This window comes from Chrysemys picta, chromosome 4, assembly GCF_011386835.1.
Source record: "Chrysemys picta bellii isolate R12L10 chromosome 4, ASM1138683v2, whole genome shotgun sequence".
NCBI classification, from domain to species: Eukaryota; Metazoa; Chordata; order Testudines; family Emydidae; genus Chrysemys; species Chrysemys picta.
This window is the reverse complement of record NC_088794.1, coordinates 95,090,486-95,114,068: the sequence shown is the minus strand read 5'-3', so window position 1 is coordinate 95,114,068 and position 23,583 is coordinate 95,090,486. Positions and strand designations below refer to the sequence as shown.

At 47.5% G+C, this 23,583-nt stretch overlaps 1 long non-coding RNA gene across 1 annotated transcript in view; it reads right to left on the bottom strand.

Moving 5' to 3' along the window:
* Positions 1 to 202: 202 nt before the first annotated feature.
* Positions 203 to 23,583, bottom strand: part of LOC112059791 (uncharacterized) — a 33,695-nt gene continuing 10,314 nt past the window's right edge. Inside the window, exons 2-4 of the long non-coding RNA XR_002889068.3 lie at positions 19,975 to 20,053; positions 19,187 to 19,288; positions 203 to 340 (exon numbers count right to left, since the gene is read on the bottom strand). This is a non-coding gene — a long non-coding RNA (uncharacterized LOC112059791). The remainder of the gene's footprint in view (positions 341 to 19,186; positions 19,289 to 19,974; positions 20,054 to 23,583) is intronic.

The following is a 23,583-nucleotide window of genomic DNA, read 5'->3' as shown; positions in this document are numbered from 1 at the left end:
ACAAGCTACTGTAGCATGCAAGCTGTGTGTGTCCTTTAGGGCTAACCCAGGCCACACACTGGGGAACTCTTGCTTAGAAATCTTCACCCCGCAGTTCAAACAGCATAGAGACCCAGTTTCTTCTTGTCGGGGATTTTTATTACCTTCCTCCAGAATTCAAACTGATGGGACAAGTCCCCCTGCATGTCTCCTCTTCATGGGTGTCGGGAGAACACTCAAAGTCTTTTGTCCTCTGATGCTCCACAATGGCTTGTCTAGTGTCTGTGGGCCTTCTTTTGTTGGGCAGATGACATTTCTTGTGGAAACTAGTATTTTACACTCGGTACTGCTTCTCTCCTGTCTGTGGGGGGTTACAGTTTCAGAGCAAACAGTTAAATACTACCTTATAACATGGGATACAGATAATATAAGTGAAATGAGTACAGGCAGCAACTCACAAGCATATCAAAGTCTAAACACATTTTTTTAACAATGCTAACACACAGGTAAGCCAGACTGGTTTCCAGCTAAGCATTTTGCAGTGTTTGGTTAGGCCTAGAGGCCTTGGCATGAGCTGGCACCTGGTCTGCCAGCATCACATCCTCATCTTCACAACACTTAATTCAGAAACCTACATAGAATCTTTCCTGCTTGTTTATTTTTGACTGTCAGATGTAGATCTGTCCCAGAATTGTTTCTTGGGTTGCAAGCATTTGTGACTGCGGCAGTAATCCTTCCTTGTTAGTCTAGATACAGGATACACTGGACTTGGAAGTGAAGTGCCACGTATCAGGCAATGGTGCTGAAACTAGGGGTTCTGTCGCAACCCCAGCTTGAAGCAGTAATAACAAACACCAGAAACATGGTTTCCATCATCAGCATCCCCACTATAAAAATTGTTCCAGCTCCCTTGGTATCAGGCACCTACCATACCCTGCAGGAAGGGTGAGGAGTTGAGCTCGTATTTGACTTGATCTGATCTTTTCCTGTGAGGAAGATACACCAACCAGCAAGCTGGCTGAGCCTGCTTGAGTGGCTGGAACTGGTCTAGTTTCTTCCGCCCTGTGACTCCTGGGGCAGTCTTATTGCCACTGCTCTGCAGCCTGATGCAATTCTGTGGCCAGGTTTCATAGGCTCAGAGATTCTAAGGCCAGAATGGACCATTGTGATCATCTAGTCTGACTTTCTGTATAACACAGGCCAGAGAACTTCTCCAAAATAATTCCTAGAGCACATATTTTAGAAAAGACAGACACCCAATCTTGAGTTAAAAATTGCCAATGATTAAGAATCCACCACAAACCTCAGTAACTTGTTCCAGTGATTAATTATCCTCACTGTTAAAAATGTACACCTTATTTCCAGTCTGAAGTTGCCAAGTTTCAACATCCGGCCATTGGATTGTGTTATGCCTTTCTCTGATAGACTGAAGAGCCCATTATCAAACATTTGTTCCCAGGTACATACTTTTTAGACTGTAACCAAGTCATCCCTTAACCTTCTTTTTGTTAAGCTAAACAGATTGGGCTCCTTGAGTCTATCGCTATAAGGCATGTTCTGTAATCCTTTAATCATTCTCATGACTCTTCTCTGAACCCTCTCCAATTTATCAACATCCTTCTGTATCTGGATACACTATTCCAGTAGCAGTCCCACCTGTGCCAAGTAAAGAGGTCTGCTCTCTGCTCCTACTTGAGATTTCCCTTTATGCATCCAAGGATGGCATTAGCTCTTTTGGCTATAGTATCGCACTGGGAGTTCACATTCAACTGATTATCCATCATATCCCCCAAGTCTTTTTCAGAGTCCCCGCTTCACAGGACAGAGTCCCCCAGCCTGTAAGTATTGTCTACATTCTTTGTTCCTAGATGTATAACTTTATATTAGTCATATTAGAACTTATATCATTTGCTTGTGTCCCGTTTACCAAGCAATCCAGGTTGCTCTATATCAATATGATCTGTGTTCATTATTTCTCATTCCCCGAACTTGCGTGGCACCTGCAAGCTTTATCAGTGATGATTTTTGTGTTTTCTTCCAGGTCGTTGATAAAAATTTTAGTCTAGGGGTCAAGAACCAATCCCTAGGGGAGCCCAATAGAAATACAACCATTCAGTGATGATTCCCTGGTTACATTTACGTTTTGAGACCTATCAGTTAGACAGATTTTAATCCATTTAATGTGTGCCATGTTAATTTATATCAGGACTCGGCAACCTTTCAGAAGTGGTGTGCCGAGTCTTCATTTATTCACTCTAATTTAAGGTTTTGCGTGCCATTAATACATTTTAACGTTTTTAGAAGGTCTCTTTCTATAAGTCTATAATATAGAACTAAACTATTGTTGTATGTAAAGTAAATAAGGTTTTTAAAATGTTTAAGAAGCATCATTTAAAATTAAATTAAAATGCAGAGCCCCCTGGACCGGTGGCCAGGACCCGGGCAGTGTGAGTGCCACTGAAAATCAGCTCGCGTGCCGCCTTTGGCACACATGCCATAGGTTGCCTACCCCTGATTTATATTGTTCTGTTTTTTTGTAATTAAAGTGTCGTGTGGTACCAAGTCAAATGCCTTACAGAAATCTAAGTATTACAACGCTATTACCTTATCTACCAAGCTTGTAATCTCGAAAAAAGTTAGATGGGTTTGACAGGTTCTATTTTCCATAAACCCAAGCTGAATGGCATTAATTATATCAACCTCTTTAGTGCTTTATTAATTGAGTCACTAATGTGTCATTACTGCCATGACATGATGACCCTTCCTCTCAGGTGCCAGACTTCTCTTTCTCTCAGCATGAGCATTACGCAATATATTATGGATATTACATGTTCACATCATGACACCAGTTTTCCATTATGAGCAGTCCAGTTTCTGATTCTCTTGGTTATTAACACTCATAACATTCATCCTCCAGTAGTATATCTGTAACCAAAGCTCACTCAAACAGTTCTAAGGTATAGTTTTCTTTATGGAAAAATGGCTGAAAGGTTGCCATGGAATTCAATTATGACCATCTCTGGGAACAAGGCATTTCTGTCTGCAGAATTCCTGGCCACACAAGATCAGGTGGGGCTCAAGCCTGATGGTCTTGAGAACAAGGTATAAAACATACACCTCTTTGATGTCCCTCCCCAGGATCAATGGTTATTTAAAATGTATCCTACATACATAAGGTCACTCTGACCTGAAGGAAAAGAGAGAGAGAGAGAGAGAGAGAGCGAGCACTACCATTTTGCTCAGCACATAGTTGCAACAGTGATAAGTGCTATATAAAGCCCTAAGGTTAGATGGGCAGATCTAAGTAGGTTCTTATACTATGTCCATCACAACTTTGGTCCATACCATGCAGGGTTTCTCTTTTGCCCTGAAATTTATTCAAACACCTCCCCCACCCCAACACATCCATCCCTTCCCAGCCCACTCTTCCATTGTCAAGCCATTCCCAACAGCTCACAGCTCAGTTATTCACCCTCATCTATTACCCCTCCCAAGTCACACCTCCCCTGCTCATACCCACTGCCCTCTTATCCATTCCCTCACCTCACAAAAAATCTAAGGGCCTAATTCCAGCCAGCTCTCCTCTGGCAGTACATAGAGGTTGGAAAGTTGGCTTGCCTAGCCAATTTAGGGGTAAGAAGAATATTTGGTTGATATAGAGCTGGGGTAATGGCTCTATGTAACCTCCTACTGCTAGTGTGTGGGGGCAGGAGAGCACACCAGAAGGAGAAAAAGGGTTTAGCCAGGGTGTCCCTTCATCCAGGGATAGGGTTGCCACCTGGCCAGTTTTTGACTGGCTTGGCTGGTTTTCCTAGTACTTTACCACGTGCTGATCAGAAGCAGTAATTTGCCAGGTTTGTTGCTGTGTGGCCATGCACGCAGCAATCTTAATTAGTGTTTGTGCACATCATGGCTGGGAGTGGGCCATGGCTGCCTGGCGGGCACCCAGGTCCCACTCTGTGTGCATGCAGCATTCCAGGGGCAGATACAGCTGGTGAGGAATCAGCACCCTAGTCCCACCCCCAAACCCATCCAAGTCTCACGGAACTTTCCAAGAGCTGAGCCTCTCCCCAGGGTTCCCCAAGCTCTAGGATTTTGTTTTACCCACAGACCAGCCCTGCCTCTCCTGGGATCTGCTCCCACCCATCAAACAGCAGGTTTTTCTGTGCTTCAGAAGTGGCAGCACTACCCAGTGACTCGTGGCTGCTGAAATAGCCCCTGGGGCAACAGAGTGAATCTCTGCACACCCCATCAGCCCCAAGAGCGGGGAAAAGCAGAGGTGGGTTAGAGCTACACGACTTTTACTCCGCCTTACCCTGCCACATCTTGTGTAGTTTATACTGTAGCTAAGGATCTAGCCCAAAATGTCTAAAGTCACAGGTAGTTTTTAATGCTGGACTCAGTGCTTTCCTGACTAGGGACGAGACCCAGATTTATAGAGGTATTTAGGCATTGCTGTCCTCAGCGTTGCAAGTCTAATGGATTTAGGAGCTTACGGGGCTGTCTTCACATACAGTGCTGCAGTTGCACTGCTGTAATGCTTTGGTGAAGATGCTACTACGTTGACGGGAGAGTTTCTCCCATCAGTGTAATTAAGCCACCTCCCTGAGAGGCAGTAGTTAGGTCAATGGGAGAAGCTCTCCCATTGACACAGTGCTGTCTACACAGGGGGTTAGGTCAGGATAGCTGTCTCTCAGGGGGGTGGATTTTTCACACCCCTGAATGATGTAGTTATACTGATATAGGTCTGTAATGTAGACCTGGCCTATGCCTCTTTTTAAAAATGGATTAGGAGACAAAACCCCTTTTGAAAGTCAGACTTTGGCCTGGTCTCCACTACAGATCTGTAGTAGTAGATCTACATTGCTCAGGGGGGTGAAAAATCCACACCCCTGAGTGACACAGTTAAACCATCCTATCCCCCCAGAGAAGACATGCTAGTTTGGTGGGCGAATTCTCCCATCAACCTAGTGCCTCTTGCCGAGGAGGGAGATTACCTATGCTGACAGGAGAACCCCTCCTGTCAGTGGAGGTAGTGCCTTCAATGAAGCGCTACAGCGGTGCCGCTGTAGAGTTTTAAGTGTAGACAAATCCTTAGGCATTGCAACGCTGAGTAACTGCAACACCTAAATACCTACAAAAACTTGGGCTTTAACCACTTGCTTGATTTTAAGCATATGTTTATCTCTGGCTTCAATGGTTTGTCAGTGGGTGCTTAAGTGATGTTCTGAATAGAGACCTTTGACTTCTATGACCCAGCTTTAGTGAAATCTCAGCTCTCTGTCGTTAGTTTTTTGTTTGGTTTTGGGTGGGGGGTGCACCACACTGGGTTTGTCATAGCATTCCACAAAACCAACCCACAAGCTGGTGTCACCATCATTCCACATTCAAAGAAACGCATTTAGAACAGAAACAAAATATTTTGGCCTCAGCCTCCAGCGCTAGCCCTAGACTTTAGGGTTAAGGCTCCACTAAGCAATTCCCCAGCTAGCACGCCTCCAGCCCTCTGCGTCCAGCCCTAGCCCCAATACCCCCACCCCGCATTCCAAACTAGTTCCCTGCTGAGACCACAATCCTTTCAACAGTGACAGAGGGTTGTGTGATTTTTGGCTCATGAGCCTACAGTGTAAAAATGGATGAGAACCATGACCCCTTCAGAAAGGGGCTCACTGGGAGGTGAGAGCATTCCTATCTGCCATTGACTTCACTGGGCATGGCTACCCTTGCGAGCTGCATATGGGCCAGGGCAGAAGCTGCATTGTAGTAGAAGACCCTCCCTTACTTCCTCAGCAGCGAGATATCTTCCAGGACAAACTCCTGTGGAAAATGTGGGGACAGTGTTCAGTATAGGAGCCCCCTGCAGCTGTTGGCTCTCCCCAAGGTAAAGAAACCAGAGGACAGTACAGCCATGAAACAATCTTTCCCTCTGACCCTGTGCTTACTCACTATTTTGGGGCTCCTGTGGGTTATGTGCGCTCGCTTTGGGATGGGCAAATTATGCTATTGTGTAGACTGTGCTTGCCCTCTTTAAGTATGAGGGAATCATTGCTGTGTCTGGTGTGAACAATGCTGCCTCTGTTAAGTGTTGCATTTTGCCTTTACAAATGCAACCTTGAGATCTCAGCCGTCCATGTTATCACCGGCCGAGAGACTGCAAAGACTCAGGAAGAGGCCACGTAGAAGCAAAGAAGACATGCTGCATGAAGTAATGCAGCAGTCACTTAACGAGAAGCTAAAAGCGCAGGAGTGGAGGGAGAGCGAAAGGAGGATCCGCCAGCAGAATGCAGATCACTGGCACAAAAGTGCAGAGCTCAGGCAGCAAAGCACGGATCGGCTGATAAGCATCATGGAGCACCAAGCGCACTCGATCCAGGCACTCGTAGCCATGCAGGCGGAGCACTACCGTGCCCGCCCCCCCTTCAGCCCTTGTCCCAAAACTCTTTCCCTTGTGCCCCCGTGTCACCTCCAACCCACTTTCCCCAACATCCAGGTGTGACGTTGCGCTCTATATGATTTTATGAAAATATGCTAATGAGTATGAATATAATGTAATTGGAATATGCTTCATGCAAAAGGTCTCTTGTAAGATATCATTACAAAGCTTATAATCTACTGAGTGTGGTCATCCTATTTGTATAAATGTATCACTCTTGTATCTGAAACTAGAAATATAAAAAATAACTCTGAGGGTCTATTGTAATTATGCAAAGTATAGGCCATTAATGGTGGTTTGGAATCTTGATGGCTCCCATTATCTAGGACAATTGTCTGCTGATGGCTCTGTTTTACTTGTTAGTCTTTCTGTATACATGTTCTGGCAAGTGGGTAATGAAGTCTTACAGTGACATGTGGTCATGTCACCTGAACTGGAATCCATCTTTAACCTGGTGCTTTTCCATAGAGAAGGGGGGTGGGAACCCAAAGAGGGACAAAGGATTCCCGCCTTATGCAAAAGCTATATAAGTGGGTGAAACAGAACAAAGGGGGCAACCATCATGAGAAATCCCCTAGCTACCACCTGAGCTGGAACAAGGGCTGTACCAGGGGAAAGGATTGTGCCCAGACAAGGAAGGTGTCCAGTCTGTGAAAGAAACTTATTGAAACATCTCTGAGGGTGAGTTTAATCTGTATTCAGTTTTATTACTATACTAGGCTTAGATTTGCATGTTTTATTTTATTTTACTTGGTAATTCACTTTGTTCTGTCTGTTACTACTTGGAACCACTTAAATCCTACTTTCTGTATTTAATAAAATCACTTTTTACTTATTAATTAACCCAGAGTATGTATTAATACTGGAGGGGATGGGGGGGGGGGGAAAACAGCTGTGCCTCTCTCTCTATCAGTATTATAGAAGGCAAACAATTGATGAGTTATTTATGTATAAGCTTTATACAGGGTAAAACAGATTTATTTGGGGTTTGGACCCCTTTGGGAGTTGGACACCTGAGTGTTAAAGACAGGAACACTTCTATAAGCTGCTTTCAGGTTAAGTCTGCAGCTTTGGGGCAGGTGGTTCAGACCCTGGGTCTGTGTTGGAGCAGACTGGCGTGTCTGGCTCAGCAAGACAGGGTGCTGGAGACCCGAGCTGGCAGGGAAAGCAGGGGTAGAAGTAGTCTTGGCACATCAGTTGGCAGTTCCCAAGGTGGTTTCTGTGATTCAACCTGTCACACCGGGTTCTTATCGCCACCAGCTGTTTCCAACACCTGTAGCTTCATCACCCAGCCCTGAAAACTATGACCCTTACCCACTGCACTCAACCCCCATCACTATGCAGTTTAGCCATCCTGAAGTGCAGCACTCATTGCACAGCACTCCAGACAGGAAGGCTGAGTATGATAACGGGACATATGCAAATCTGTGATTGTACCGTTCCCCACCCCACCCCCTTGCCCTTTCTGTTTCCCAAGCAGTTGTGTTTCTTTTCAATAAATAGATTTTTTGGCTTTGAAAACATTCTTTATTATTGCATAAAGTAAAAGATACCTTAGCCCAGGAAAGCAACAGGTACACAAGTCAGCGTAGCAAACATAGATTCCTACTAACATTGGAACCACTGCACTTCACTCCCATGCAGGGCACCAGATATTACTGGTGGCTTTCAGCCTCAAATTGCTCCCTCAAGGCATTCCTAATCCTTGCAGCCCCGCGCTGGCCTCTCTAATAGCCCTGCTCTCTGGCTGTTCAAATTCAGCCTCCAGGTGTTGAACCCCCGAGGTCCAGGCCTGAGTGAAGCTTTCACCCTTCCCTTCACAAATGTTATGGAGGGTACAGCACGTGGATATGACAGCATCCCCGCGGTTATCGGCCAGGTCCAGTTTCCCATACAGAGAGCGCCAGCGGCCCTTTAAACAGCCAAAAGCACACTCCACAGTCATTTTACACCAGCTCAGCCTGTTGTTGAACCGCTTCTTGCTGCTGTCAAGGCTCCCTGTGTAGGGTTTCATGAGCCACGGCATTAGAGGGCAAGCGGGGTCTCCAAGGATCACAATGGGCATTTCGACTTCACCTATGTTGATCTTCTGGTCTGGGAAAAAAGTCCCAGCTTGCAGCGTCCTGAACAGGCCAGTATTCCCAAAGATGCATGCATCATTCACCTTTCCAGGCCAGCCTGCGTTAATGTCAATGAAACGCCCATGGTGATCCACAAGCGCCTGGAGAATCAGAGAGAAATACCCCTTCCAATTAATGTACTCGGAGACTAGGTGGGCTGAAAGTTCTGCAGCCACTGCTCATCTTCCCAGACTTGGATGAAGAGGTGATCCCACCACTCGGTGCTTCTTTCCTGAGCTCAAAAGCGGCGTTCCATAGTGGTGAGCATGTCCGGGAATGCCACAAGCAATCTCATGTCATATGCGTTACTCGAGTCAATATCGCCGGAGTCCTTACTGTCAGTTTGGATCTTAAGGAGTAACTCGACTGCCAAACGTGATGTGCTGGCGAGACTCATCAGCATATTCCTCAGCAGTTCAGGCTCCATTCCCGCAGACTGAAAGGGAAGACAGAGCCCGCAGCACAAAAAACATTGAAAGATGGCGCCAATTGTGGACAGAAGCAGAGAAATTGCTGGGATGTGAACCAATGCATCACGGGGCATTGGGACAGGACCCAGAATGCCCCTCCCCCCGCTCCCTTCCCACAAGCCACAGTGCCAGAATGGGAAGAGGTGCTCTGTGGGATAGCTGCCCATAATGCATTGCTCCCAATGCCGCTGCAAGTGCCGCAAATGTGGCCACACCAGTGCGCTTGAAGCTCTCAGTGTGGACAGTCTGCAGCGCTTTCCCTACTGCACTCTCTGAAGGCGGGTTTAACTCACAGCGCTCTACATCTGCAAGTGTAGCGATGCCCACTGGGAGCTTTCCCTGAGAAAGGACTGCACGGTTTGGACATGTTACTGGAAAGAGTCCAATTTATTACACCAGAAAGAGTGTAGACAACCCACACATTAAAGACTATAATGAGCATCTGTTGCCTCCCACAGGTGTTGTGAAGCTTAGGCCTGGTCTACACTATGAGTTTAGGTCGAATTTAGCAGCGTTAAATCGAATTAAGTCTGGACATGTCCACATGACGAAGCCCTTTTTTTCGACTTAAATGGCCCTTTAAACCGGTTTCTTTACTCCACCTCCAACGAAGGGATTAACGCTAAAATCAGCCTTTGTGGGTCGGATTTGGGGTAGTGTGGACGGAATTCGACATTATTGGCCTCCGGGAGCTATCCCACAGTACTTCATTGTGACCCCTCTGGACAGCACTCTCAACTCAGATGCACTGACCAGGTAGACAGGAAAAGCCCCGCGAAGTTTTGATTTCATTTCCTGTTTCCCCAGCGTGGAGAGCACAGGTGACCACGCAGAGCTCATCAGCACAGGTAACCGTGATGGAGTCCCAGGATCGCAAAAGAGCTCCAGCATGGACAGAACAGGAGGTACGGGATCTGCTCGCCATATGGGGAGATGAATCAGTGCTAGCTGAACTCCATAGCAGTAAACGAAATGGCAAAATATTAGGAAAAAAGTCTCAAAGGCCATGAAGGACAGAGGCCATAACAGGGACGCACAGCAGTGCTGCGTGAAAATTAAGGAGCTACGGCAAGCCTACCACAAAGCCAAAGAGGCAAATGGAAGGTCCGGGGCAGAGCCGCAAACATGCCGCTTCAATGCGGAGCTGCATGCATGCTAGGGGGTGCAGCCACCACTACCCCAACTGTGTGCTTTGACTCCATCAATGGAGAATCACGCAACAGGGAAGCGGGTTCGGGGTACGAAGAAGATGATGATGAAGATAGCTCACAGCAAGAAAGCGGAGAAACTGGTTTCCCCAACAGCCAGGATATGTTTATCACCCTGGACCTGGAACCAGTAACCCCCGAACTCACCCAAGGCATGCTCCCAGACCCTGAGGGCACACAAGGGACCTCTGGTGAGTGTACCTTTGTAAATATTACACATGGTTTAAAAGCAAGCGTGTTTAATGATTAATTTGCCCTGGCAATCGCGGCCAGTACAGCTACTGGAAAAGTCTGTTAACGTGTATGGGGATGGAGCAGAAATCCTCCAGGGAAATCTCCAGAAAGCTTTCCTTCATGTACTCCCAAAGCCTTTGCAAAAGGTTTCTGGGGAGGGCTGCCTTATCCCGTCCGCCATGGTAGGACACTTTACCACGCCAGGCCAGTAGCACGTAGTCTGGAATCATTGCATAACAAAGCATGGCAGCGTATGGTCCCGGTGTTTGCTGGCATGCAGACAACATCCATTCCTTATCTCCTTATCTCCCTTTGTTATCCTCAGGAGAGTGATATCATTCACGGTCACCTGGTTGAAATGGGGTGCATTCAGAGGTGCCCGTTCCTGCTCGGCTGAACAGAAATGTTCCCCGCTGTTAGCCACGCAGTAGGCGGAAGGGGTGAAGTAATCATCCTAGAGAATTGGGGGGGGGGTAGTTGGGTTTGTGCTGCATGTTAACCCGGAAACCGCAGCCCCTCCTTTTACATTGCAAACCCATTTTAAATGGCCAACCCAACGGGTGCTTGGTATGGGAAATGAGGGTGCTACTGTTTGAAACCATTCCCACATGTTAAGAAGGTTAAAAAAGCCAAAAGACTGTGGCTTACCAGGGCTGCCTGCAAGCCGAAATCTGTTGCCTGGCACTGCGTGAGTGATCTCTCACACCAAACCGGTAGGCCCTCAATATAAGAGGAAAAATGCGACCTTGTAACGAAAGCACATGTGCTGTGTAATGTGAACAGCAAAATTTAATGTGAAAGAGTGTACCCATTGTTCTCTAAAATGTGTCTTTTTTAACCACCTCTCCCTTCTCCTCCACCAGCTGCAAATGTTTCTCCTTCACAGAGGCTAGTGAAGATTAGAAGGAGAAAACGGCAGACTCGGGATGATATGTTCTCAGAGCTCCAGATAACCTCCCACGCTGACAGAGCACAGCAGAATGCGTGGAGGCAGTCAATGTCAGAGTGCAAAAAAGCACAATATGAATGAGAGGAGAGGTGGCAGGCTGAATCACGGGCTGAAGAGGATAGGTGGTGTCAGCTTGCTGACAGAAGGCAAGAGTCGATGCTCCGGCTGCTGGAGCATCAAACTGATATGCTCCGGCTGCTGGAGCATCAAACTGATATGCTCCGGCTGCTGGAGCATCAAACTGATATGCTCCGGCTGCTGGAGCATCAAACTGATATGCTCCGGCTGCTGGAGCATCAAACTGATATGCTCCGGCTGCTGGAGCATCAAACTGATATGCTCCAGCATATGGTTGACCTGCAGGAAAGGCAGCAGAAGCAGAGACCGCCGCTACAGCCCCTGTGTAACCAACAGCCCTCCTCCCCAAGTTCCATAGCCTCCTCACCCAGACGCCAAAGAACGCAGTGGGGGGGCCTCCGGCCACCCAAGCACTCCACCCCAGATGATTGCCCAAGCATCAGAAGGCTGGCCTTCAATAAGTGTTAAAGTTTTAAAGTTTTAAACTGCAGTGTGTCCTTGTCCTTCCCTCCTCCCCCACCCCTCCTGGGCTACCTTGGCAGTTATCCCCCTAGTGTGATGAATTAATAAAGAATGCATGAATGTGAAGTAACAATGACTTTATTGCCTCTGCAAGCGGTGCTCGAAGTGGGGGAGGGGAGGCTGGTTAGCTTACAGGGAAGTAGAGTGAACGGGGGGGTGGATGGGAGGGTTCATCAAGGAGAAACAAACAGAAGTTTCACACCATAGCCTGGCCAGTCACAAAATTGGTTTTCAAAGCTTCTCTGATGCGCACCGCACCCTGCTGTACTCTTCTAACTGCCCTGGTGTCTGGCTGTGCGTAATTAGCGGCCAGGCGATTTGCCTCAACCTCCCACCCCACCATAAGTGTCTTCCCCTTACTCTCACAGATATTGTGGAGCGCACAGCAAGCAGCAATAACAATTGGAATATTGGCTTCACTGAGGTCTATCCGAGTCAGTAAACTGCGCCAGCGTGCTTTTAAACGTCCAAATGCACATTTCACCACCATTCGGCACTTGCTCAGCCTATAGTTGAACAGGTCCTGACTCCTGTCCAGGTTGCCTATGTACGGCTTCATCAGCCATGGCATTAAGGGGTAGGCTGGGTCCCCAAGGATAACGATAGGCATTTCAACATCCCCAACGGTTATTTTCTGGTCCGGGAAGAAAGTCCCTTCCTCCAGCTTTTGAAACAGACCAGAGTTCCTGAGGACGCAAGTATCATGTACCTTTCCCGGCCATCCCACGTTGATGTTAGCGAAACGTCCCTTGTGATCCACCAGGGCTTGCAGAAGCATTGAAAAGTTTATGTACTCGTTGGCTTGGTGCTCCGGTGCCAAGATAGAGATATGGGTTCCGTCTATCGCCCCACCACAGTTTGGGAATCCCATTGCAGCAAAGCCATCCACTATGACCTGCACATTTCCCAGAGTCACTACCCTTGATATCAGCAGGTCTTTGATTGCGTTGGCTACTTGGATCGCAGCAGCCCCCACAGTAGATTTGCCCACTCCAAATTGATTCCCGACTGACCGGTAGCTGTCTGGCGTTGCAAGCTTCCACAGGGCTATCGCCACTCGCTTCTCAACTGTGAGGGCCGCTCTCATCCTGGTATTCTGGTGCTTCAGGGCAGGGGAAAGCAAGTCACAAAGTTCCATGAAAGTGCCCTTACGCATGCGAAAGTTTCGCAGCCACTGGGAATCGTCCCGCACCTGCAACACGATGCAGTCCCACCAGTCTGTGCTTGTTTCCCGGGCTCAGAATCGGCGTTCCACGCCATGAACCTGCCCCAGTAACACCATGATTTGCACATTGCTGGGGCCTGTACTTTGTGAGAGGTCTATGTCCATGTCAATTTCCTCATCACTCTCGTCGCCGCGCTGCAATCGCCTCTTCACCTGGTTTTGCTTTGGCATGTTCTGGCTCTGCATATACTCCAGGACAATGCGTGTGGTGTTCATAGTGCTCATAATTGCCGTGGTGATCTGAGCGGGCTCCATGATCCCAGTGCTATGGCGTCTGGGCTGAAAAAAGGCGTGAAACTATTGTCTGATGGAGGGAGGAAGGGGCGAGTGATGACATGGCTTACAGGGAATTAAAATCAACAAAGGTGGCTGTGCATTAGGGAGAAACACAAACAACTGTCACACAGAATGCCCCCCCCAAAGATTGAACTCAAAACCCTGGGTTTAGCAGGCTGATTTCACAGAGGGAGGGGGAAGCAAATGAATACAGAACAAATCTGGTCCATCTATTTTTTACATCTTAAGCTGGCAGCAGACGGTGCAGCATGACTGATAGCCATTGCCATCTTCTAGGTGCTTGGCAGAAAATGCTGTATTACAACTGATAGCCATCATCGTCAAGATGGTTCAATAGGACTGCCGGCAGGACTAAGTCTCCAGGAGACAAAACATGTCTGCCCAGGTGCCTCTGATTGAACTCACTGAGGAATATGACGATGACGGATATCAATCGTAATACACCAGCCGCTGCCAAAAGGCAAGGAGCTGCTGCTGTGTAGCAATGCAGCCCCACGTCTGCCAGCACCCAGATAGCTGATGACAGCTACCAGACATACTGCACCGTCTACTGCCAAAAAGCAATTAGCTGCTGCTGTGTAGCAATGCAGTACCACGTCTGCCGGCACCCAGATGACATATGGTGATGGTGAGCTGAGCTGAGCAGGCTCCATGCTTGCCGTGGTATGTTGTCTGACAGGTAACCCAGGTAAGCGACACTGTTTTTGCATTATCAAGCATTGGGATCTCAACCCAGAATTCCAATGGGTGGCGGAGACTGCGGGAACTGTGGGATAGCTACCCACAGTGCAACGTTCCGGAAGTCGACCTTCGACTCGGTACTGTGGACGCAGTCCGCCAACTTAATGCACTTAGAGCATTTTATGTGGGGGGGACACACAGTTGACTGTATAAAACCGATTTCTATAAAACCGGCTTCTATAAATTCAACCTAATTTCGTAGTGTAGACATACCCTTAGTTAGGGTGCAAGAATCTTGAAGGAAGGGCGCTGTACACGTGCACAGATTAATCATTCCCCCCAGAGCTTGGAGGATAGCAGCTCACATCTCTTTTTAAAGTCAGAGTGGCATTTTATAACAAGCACAGGCAGCAGGAGGGAGCCCCTGCTCAGCAGAGCAATCTATACCAAGCTGGGTTTCACACTTGACTGAAGTGTTTCCAAGGCAGACTGCAGCTGAGAGGTGTGAAGTGGAGCATCCAGCATAGATGAGGCTGCAATGAGCTTGTCTTTTCCCACATGTGGGGAGGAAAAAATACCAAGCAAGAAGTTGACTCAGCCAGACTTCATGCTTGGCACTGGGCCAGTAGAATTGCGTGGGCCGTTTGATTGGCAGCACTCTCTAGCCTGATGTAATCTTGAGGCCACATGCATCATCGGTACCAGAGAATAGCACAGTGATGATTTGTCTGCTCAGATATTACCTGCCAGCAGGATCATTATGTAATATTATGGATATCACATGTTCATATTGTGACTCTGATATTCCATAGTGAATGGTACAGCCACTCAGTAACCATCAGCCTCCAGAACATGGGCTACCACAGCACACACAGGAATGGTCCATAAAGAAAACTAGTATTTCCTTTGCAAGCTATGCCCAAAGTTTCACAGGGGAGGATGGGGGAAATTTCCCAGAGTCAGTGCTGCACAGGACATGATGGAATCCACAGGTATTATATGAACCAAGGATCTCCCGGACACACCCCAAAGCAAATCCACAGTAGGTGCTTTTAACATGCAATTAGCCCAATTCACCCCTCCCATCTGAGATGGGGGAAGGGGGGGGGAACAACTGCTACTGTTGCAATTTAGAAAGGCATCCTTTACAAGCCCTTTTGGTGTTGTACTAGCTACTGCAGGCCTGGCTCTCCATTGTTGTGCACTTTGTGTAGTTAGTCACTCCTTCGAGGAGCCTCAGGGAGCTGAAATCAAACTCATTTATCATAGGCCACCTCACAGCCATCAGATTGTAACTTTTAGTCACTACCAACCTGTATCGTTTTGCTGACAATTAGCTAGCTACTATGCAATGCGCTGCCAATCCCGAGAGTTAACTACTGCCCTGACCAGAGGGGCAATAGACTGTCCCCTGAAAAAGTTTCCTTGTATCCGGGGAAGGGGAGGAGATCGACTTTGCAGCGGTCATTTCATATGAACCATCTGCAAGGCTATGAAACGCTCTGAAAATAATCTTCACCATATTCATCAACAGCCATAGCTTTACCTTCTCCCACCTGCAATAATTCAATCCAAAACCTACACAGGGTCTTTTCAGTTCATATCTTTAAAGCTAAAAAGGTGAATTCATAGCTGAATAATTGTATTTGTCCTTCAGTTCTTGATTGGGTGGGAAAAGAATGTGCAGCGGTGTGACAGGGTGCTGTACTCAGCACTGGGCCAGCACCTCCTCCTGGCCATTCTGGGGGTTAGCTTCAGGAGGCTGACACCCCTTCCCACGGTTGCATGCCATCTCTCTGTCCCTCTTTCTTAGTCTACAGCACCTCTCTTGCTCCACGAGCTGCTGCCACCTCTTTGCGACTTGGCCCTCCGGCCAGGTCACTGTGCATGTTTTCTCCATCCTCGGTACAAAGGTCTTTCTTCTACAATCCTAAGCAATCTTTCCATTCACTGCCTCATAGTGCCACTTCCTCAGCAGCTGGCAGGTGAACCCAGACCTGCCCTCTACTCCGCTTTCTGGCTCAGGGACCCTCTAATCAGCAGCCAAGGTCTGCTCCCTCCTAGACCTTACTGCCTTTCCCTGAACCCTTTCCTTGCTATCTGGCACACCCCCTCTCTTGGTCTGCCAGCCTCCCAACTCCCTCCTCCCAGAGAGTAACTGCAGGCTATATGTCTCTGCAGCCACCAAACACTCCTCCCTTCTCCCAGGGAGTAACTGCAGACTTTCCCAGCAGCCCCCTCTGCTTCCAATTTCCTGGCTTTATAAATCCAGCTTGTTCCTCCTCAGCTGGGCTCCGTCACCCAGTCAGGGGATTGCTTAGTCATGTGATTCTCCTCAGCTGTGCCCTGTCTGGTTAAGTAGCCCCCTTCTCAGTCTGTATTAACCCTTTCAGGGCAAGTGTAGGTGAACACCCCACCACAGGCTGATAGAAGAATCCTTCCCATTTAGTGTCTCTCACTCAGACAAGGTACAGTGTAGGAACACTGCTAGAATTTCACTTCCAAACCCATTATATCCCGCCCACACCATCTTCCAGCGAAGGGCAGGAGTGCGAGTGTGTGTTTGACTTGATGCAATTTTTTCCCTATAGAGAAGGGAGGGGAAAGCCAGGCAGAAAGTGACTCAAACAGATTTAGTATCTGGAACCAGGCCCATATTGTTCTTGCCCTACCATGCCCTGGGCTATGTCAGTACCAGCATTTTGCAGTCTGATGCAAACCCATGCCCGTTTACCATTTTCCAATGAAATGCCTTCATGAGCCTTACATTTCTGTCTCAATACACTTCAGCACGATCATTACAGAACACGCTACGTCCGCATGGTCATATTGAGAGTTTGGTGCAGAGACAAAACATACGGAGGATGCAACTGAGGTTTCATGGAAGTTTTATTTACCAGGTTGGGAACCACACAGAGGATGCAACAAGATCCACTGCCAGCTCCGTGACACTGACAAGAAGTGCTTCGTTCTGTTTATATTGAAATAAAATGGATGTGCTTTTAAAGACATTGCAGCTGTGGCATTTGTGAGCACAAATGGGAACTTGTGCTTTCTATTTCCTCATTCCACACTGCATGTGAGAGGCATTTCTTCCTAATAAACTAACGAGAATTGATTTTGGAGTGATTCACACTAGTTAACTTAAGGGAGACATGTTGACTTACTTGAAAACAAAGCTCCCCTTCAATAACATGACAAGAACAAACTTGGAGACTCACAGACAACACATCTGTGATTACTGCAGCTGTTAATGTCTCAGAACCTCTCTCATTACAGGTATTAGATCTTCTAAACCAAAAAGAAATGGGCTTTCACTTGTATTTGAAAATGAATTCCCTAAGGGATATCGCAACTCCTGATCTCTTATCTACTGAGACATAGACATACCCAGTTTCAGGACATAAGAGTCAGCCCAGTGAGCACATGCTTAGAGCCCAGAAGCTTTTCACTGAAGGCACAAATTCCAAAGCCTCTTTAAGGAATGAGAGAGAAAGCAGGTGTGTGTGCGCATCCTGGAACCAAAGAGAAACATGTCACCTGTGTTCCACTTGGAGACCCTGGCAAGTTACCTATCCTTTAAGCCCTTCCCAAAGAGTTTCACCCTCTTGGTTACAATTTCATGTCAGTTTGAGGATCAAATGAGGGTCCCCCTGCCAGTTCAGGCTGACCATTTATACCAAGAGCCCTTTCTTTGTTTGCTGGGCCTCTTGAACCTAATCTGAACCTGTATAGGCAATTCCCACGGGCTATGGGGAAATTCCCCAGAGTTGTTTACCTGTCCCAGAATTTGCAGTAATTACACCCCACAGATTTTAGTTCCTGGTGGAAGCTCAGTGACCATTTCCCATGGAGCTAGAATACAATCCCTATGCACACTGGTATCTAAGTGTTACATGTATAGGAATAATCCCATTGCCTACGATAGCATCTGGCACACCTCAGTATAACAGATTTTTGACATTTCCACAATTCCAACATCTCACATCGGTCACATCTTAATTCCCTTATATATGCTACACAAAACCAAAAACAATTTGATAGTTTAAAGTTCTGAATCCTATCTGTAGTCACTTAGGAGCTCTTGACCCTTAACCTGTGACTTCCCAGATTATCTGCAGAATTTGTTACACTCGAGTTAGCTGACAAAATATTGAACACATAGGGTACTGTGGCCAGCTACTCACCCACTTGTGTTCCTTCCAGCACAGTCAAATGTTGTAAAGCAGGCAAGATGTGGGATAGTTCTTGCAAACAATGAAGGATGTAGTAAGGTACAGGTGAAGGGACCCTGTGAAGGAACAGCTTCCCTCTGCTGTCTGGATGGTTATGTGCCTCAGTTTCCCAGCCGTGGTCTACCATCTCCTTGTGGTGGCTTAATGACTTAGTGCTTTGGCCCTCTGATCAAAGCAAAAGTCTTCCCCTTACAGAGCAGTTAAAAGTCCAACCCTACACAACAAATTTTCTCCCCTTGGTGTAGGGGAGGTCCTTTGCCTGCTCTGTGGTCTTGACCATTTCACTTTCTGGCAGAGGCCTGTGGGCTGACACACTGATCTCCCAGCACTAAATAAAACAGTCAGGCAGTTGTGGACCCTTCTTGCCAGGGCCACCAATATGGGAACTTAGACAGACTGCCAACAGAAAAGTAGTAACACTAACAAAACAAAGGCAGCAACAGTCTCTACAATTATGCAGAACTGTAAGCTATCCTCCGACTCACACCCAGCTTTCTTCCCCTTACTACCTCCCAGGCAGCCTTTTATATTTCCCCTCCTCCCTCTAACAGGCCAGAGTTAATTGTCAGGGACTGGGACATGGGCAGTCACAGTGGTTGGAGCAGGAGTCAGTAGCCAGGAATAGGCATCCAGGGTCAGAGCCAGACTTAGAGGTCAGAGCTAGAGTCAGACATTAGGGGTCAGAACCTGATTACCTGTAGCAAGGCAGGAGGTATCATAGCCATGGACAAATGCTTTGAACAGCTAGTACTCACCTGCTGCAGTCTTCAGAGCAAGTCTGCTGATCCCCTCAGCCAATCAGAGAATTAGGCCAATGAGGCAACTCAGCTGGGGCCCAGATGCACTCATTAGACTACCTGGGGTAATGGAGCAGGTAAGCAGTTTAACTTCAGGTCCTTACTCCTGGCATCTGCTACATTAACCCTCTGAGGACTGAGCTTGCACCCTGTCATAAGGCCTTTACCACTTAGCTGCAGCTTATCCCTCCAGGTGGCACAACTGAGGTATGGGGGAGCTGAGTCCCTCCCTCCACACTGGGCTCAGGAAGCAACTGTCCCGGTTACTCAAATACTCCAGCTTCACTTTCCCCTTGGCCACTGCTTATGTTGCTCATCTCCTCCTTGACCTTCCTCAGGTCTCTTTAGCCAAGCCACTCATGGGCTCCATCCCCACCCCAGCACCCAAAGCACTTCCCCAGCCCGCTGTCGCTCAGGGACTCTGCTGCTGACCCTCCCCAGGACTTGCTCAAGCTCATTGCCAGTCCTTCTGTAGGAGAACTTTCTTTATTTTTCAACGTTTACAGTTATCCCCACATAGCCATCTTGGATTTCCCTTAGTTGTTGTTGGGAATCCATATTTGGTACCCTTCTTCCCCAGCCTTGGGCACCCTTTTTGCTAAAGGCAGGAAAAGAGGCAGGCCACGTGACTGGTAATCTGCCTAGGAACAAGGTAGTATAAAAGTCCAGCCCTCCAGTCCAACAGGGCTGCCCATCTGAGAGGCAGACAGGTACCACAGTAAGGGTTGCTGGGGTAGGGTACATACCTGTATGCGAGGATAGCCATCCATCTGCTGTCCTTTGGTTCCAGTTCACTCACAGACACGACGGTGCAGGGAGGAAGGTCTGTGAAGAGAAGAACAGAGTTGTCAGCTTACCTGTCTGGAGGTCCCAGCCTCAGGAGCCTGTTGTCACCGCCTGCGTCTAGTGCTCTGTCCTGTCGTGTTGGTGGGCATCTGTAACCAAGCTGCAAGACATGGTAAAAAGACATCTAGGCTCCGATCACCTGTCCTGTATATAGTTTTGGGCCAGGGCTTTAAGCCTCTGCTTGTTACAGCCACAGCTGGGTTTGTATTTGGTCCTCTATAGTTATAGTTTGGAAATCCTTAGTATTTATCCCTTTATTACTGTTTTAACTATTGTGTTATAGATAAAGCTGTTATTTTATGTTTACCTTAATCTTGTAAGTTTTCTTGGGGGCTAACAACTTGATGACAGATGCGGGATAGGGAGGCGAATCTAGGCTGATTTCTTGGCCTGATTAAAAATCAGTCAACACTTCCTTACACCTGGTCGCTGGAGATCCCTTTTGAGCTATCTTCATTACTGAGAGCTAGGACCTGACTTTTAACTTGCTTCCTTCAAAGGCCTTGCTCCTGGTTCACAGTCACATGGTCTGGGAGGGGACTGCAAAGCATAGGTCAAAGCTAGGACATGAGTGCTATAAAAGCCCATCTCACCCTGTGACAGATCCATAATGATGTTTTAAGACGCTGGCTCTTACTAAATCAGTTTTGGTTTTCTTTGTAGTAGACAGTGGATTTAGGAAGTATTTCAATTTTCTCTTTTGTTACAGAGTTCACATTCTCTTGACTCTCTTTCTCTCTAATGAAGCTTTGCAATTTGTCCTGTTAATAAAAAGCTCCTGTAGTCTAAGCTTGTGCCCACTAGGTTGATCTAATGTCCTCCTGATCACTGACAGTATGTCTCAATCTCAGTAGAAATTAAGTCTATTACTTTATGGCTTAGAACAGCAGTTCTCAAACTATGGGTCAGGACGCCAAAGTGTGTCGTGACCCATTTTAATGGGGTCTCCAGGGCTAGCTTAGACTTGCTGGGGCCTAGGGCCGAAGCCTGAGCCCCACCACCCGAGGCTGACGCCTGAGGGTTTCAGACCTTCGTGTTGGAACTTTTCAGTGGGGCTCGGGCTTTGGCTCAGGCTTCGGTCCCCCATCCTGGGGTCGTGTAGTAACTTTTATTGTCAGAATGGAGTTGCAGAACAATGAAGTTTGAGAACCCCTGGTTTAGAAGATCTAATATCTGTCATGAGAAATGTTCTGTGGCTCTAAGAGCAGAAGTAATTGTAGACATGTTGCACAGGATCCTCAGCTGGTGTAAACTGACATATCTTCACTGAAGTCAATGGAGCGAGGACAATTTACACCAGCTGAGGATCTGTCCTATTATCTGAATTGCCCATACAGGCCAGTTTGTTTTAGTGATGTTACTGGAATGGAGCGTTCTAATATGTCAACATGTGGCCTTCTTTAAATTAACTAAGACAAATCACTTCAAAATCAACCAGCTCTTCAGTTCATTATGAAGAAATTACACTCAGGAACTGTAGAATGAAAAAATATAAAGCACAAGTTCCCCATTTCATTCACAGAACCTGTGAACTCTAGAACTGCTCAAACCCATACAGACAAGGCCTCTGAGAGTGCCAGGACAGGATCAGTGCCTGGAAGAGATGCTCAGTCGGATACAGTAAGCACTAGGACACAACTGTGGTCTGGCTGACTGAGAAATAACAGTTCCAGGACAGAGTAACTATCACTACGTGGCCAGAGCAACACTGGCACGTCCAAGTAGTCCATGGCCTGTAGAAGCGGTGCTGAAACTGCATTGATTCCTGGGTGTAAGGGGGGGGAGAAAATTGTGGAAAAAGTACAATGATTGGGACATTTTTTTTTTGTACAGAAGTGAACAACCTCCAAGAGAACTGGTTTCTTTAGATGATTTCCAGGTAAAACACTGAGATGTCAGAGACTGCTTCATACAAGGGATTGCTAATAGATTACATGGAGTTTTTCATTATTAGATCACCAATCAGTTTCAGGTTAGGTTAGAGGTGATTATAACTAATTACTAGCTGAAGGCGAGTCACGTGATCTATACGCAATGAGTTGGTCTCAGGCCACTTCTTGGATTGACACGCAATATCACAAAAACTACACACTCAGCTGGCACTAACTGGCTGGGCGACTCCAGGCACCAGCACACCAAGCGCGTGCCTGGGGCGGCAAGCCACAGGAGACAGCCTGCCGGTCGCTGTGACGGCAGCAGTCAGGCTGCCTTCGGCGGCAGGCCTGCGGGAGGTCCGCCAGTCCCGCGGCTTCGGCGGTAATTCGGTGGCGGGGATGCTGAAGGGGTGGCACTGGTGGCCTTCATGCAGGCATGCCGCCGAATCCGGGTGACCAGCGGACTGCCCGCAGGCGTGCCGCCGAAAGCCACCTGACTGCCGTGCTTGGGGCGGCAAAAAACGTAAAGCCGCCCCTGCTAACTGGTATCAGTATCCGTGACCAGACTCAGGGTTGGCTGCACCAGCAGTCTGAACTCCCCTCTCACTCTTACGGGTGGATCCCCCAAGTTATTAATTATTTATTATTTGTAGAGTGCTGACAGCACACAAGGCATCATTAAGATGGAATCACAGTCCCAGGACAGCATGGGAAGTCTGCCTCACTGCTTAGGGCATTGGTCACCAGGGCTGTCAATCAGCACGTTACACTAGCACTACAGTCGCTACAGTTGGTTTAGAAAAAGACGCTGGGATGTCACCAGCGAACCTTTGCCCTTTCTTTTTATTGTTCCCCCCTCAGGACAGAGTAACATTGATTCAAATGTATTTGACTGTACACCTGAGTCAAAAGTCCCAATGAACGTCTAATCCCTTTGGATGTAGCTGCCACGCCCCACCCTTCCCCACTTCATCTTATATCATCCAATCCTTTATTCAGAAGCCTTGCCAATATCTTTCCCGCTTGGTTTGTTTAAACTAACCACATGCAGATGGTTTATAGCAATTTGTATTTGTCCTGTCCATATTCAGGTCTGAAGAGCATTTGTTGCTGCTGTAAGAATTGCACTGAGTCAGTCTCACTAGAGACAGTGAGCCAGCTCCTTGGCTGGTGGAAATCAGTGTAGCTCCACCGTAATCAATGGAGTGATACCAATTTACATCACTTGCGGCTCTGGCCCACGGCATGAAGCACTGTTGGAACCTCTCAAGGTCCCTTCCAGCCCTACATTTGTATGATTCTGTGAGTCACTTCCAAACCCAGTGTAGCCACTGAAGCCGGAGGGAAGGGGAGGGAAGTAAATGTGTGTTGAAATTTTCTCCTCTCTTCCCTGCAGAGAAGGGAAACCAGTGCCAAGCAGAGTGGATGGAAATGGGCCAATGTTCCTCCTGTCCTAGGACTCTATGTGCTATCTCACTGTCAGTGATTTCTGTACAGTACAATCCCTTTCTTCATAACAAGAACACATCTTCCAATCCATGCACATCCACGGCTTGTCGAGATATATTTTTACAGGCCTGAAATTTGAGCTGAAGATAATTATTTCTGTTACAATCTGTTCCCGTGCATCATACC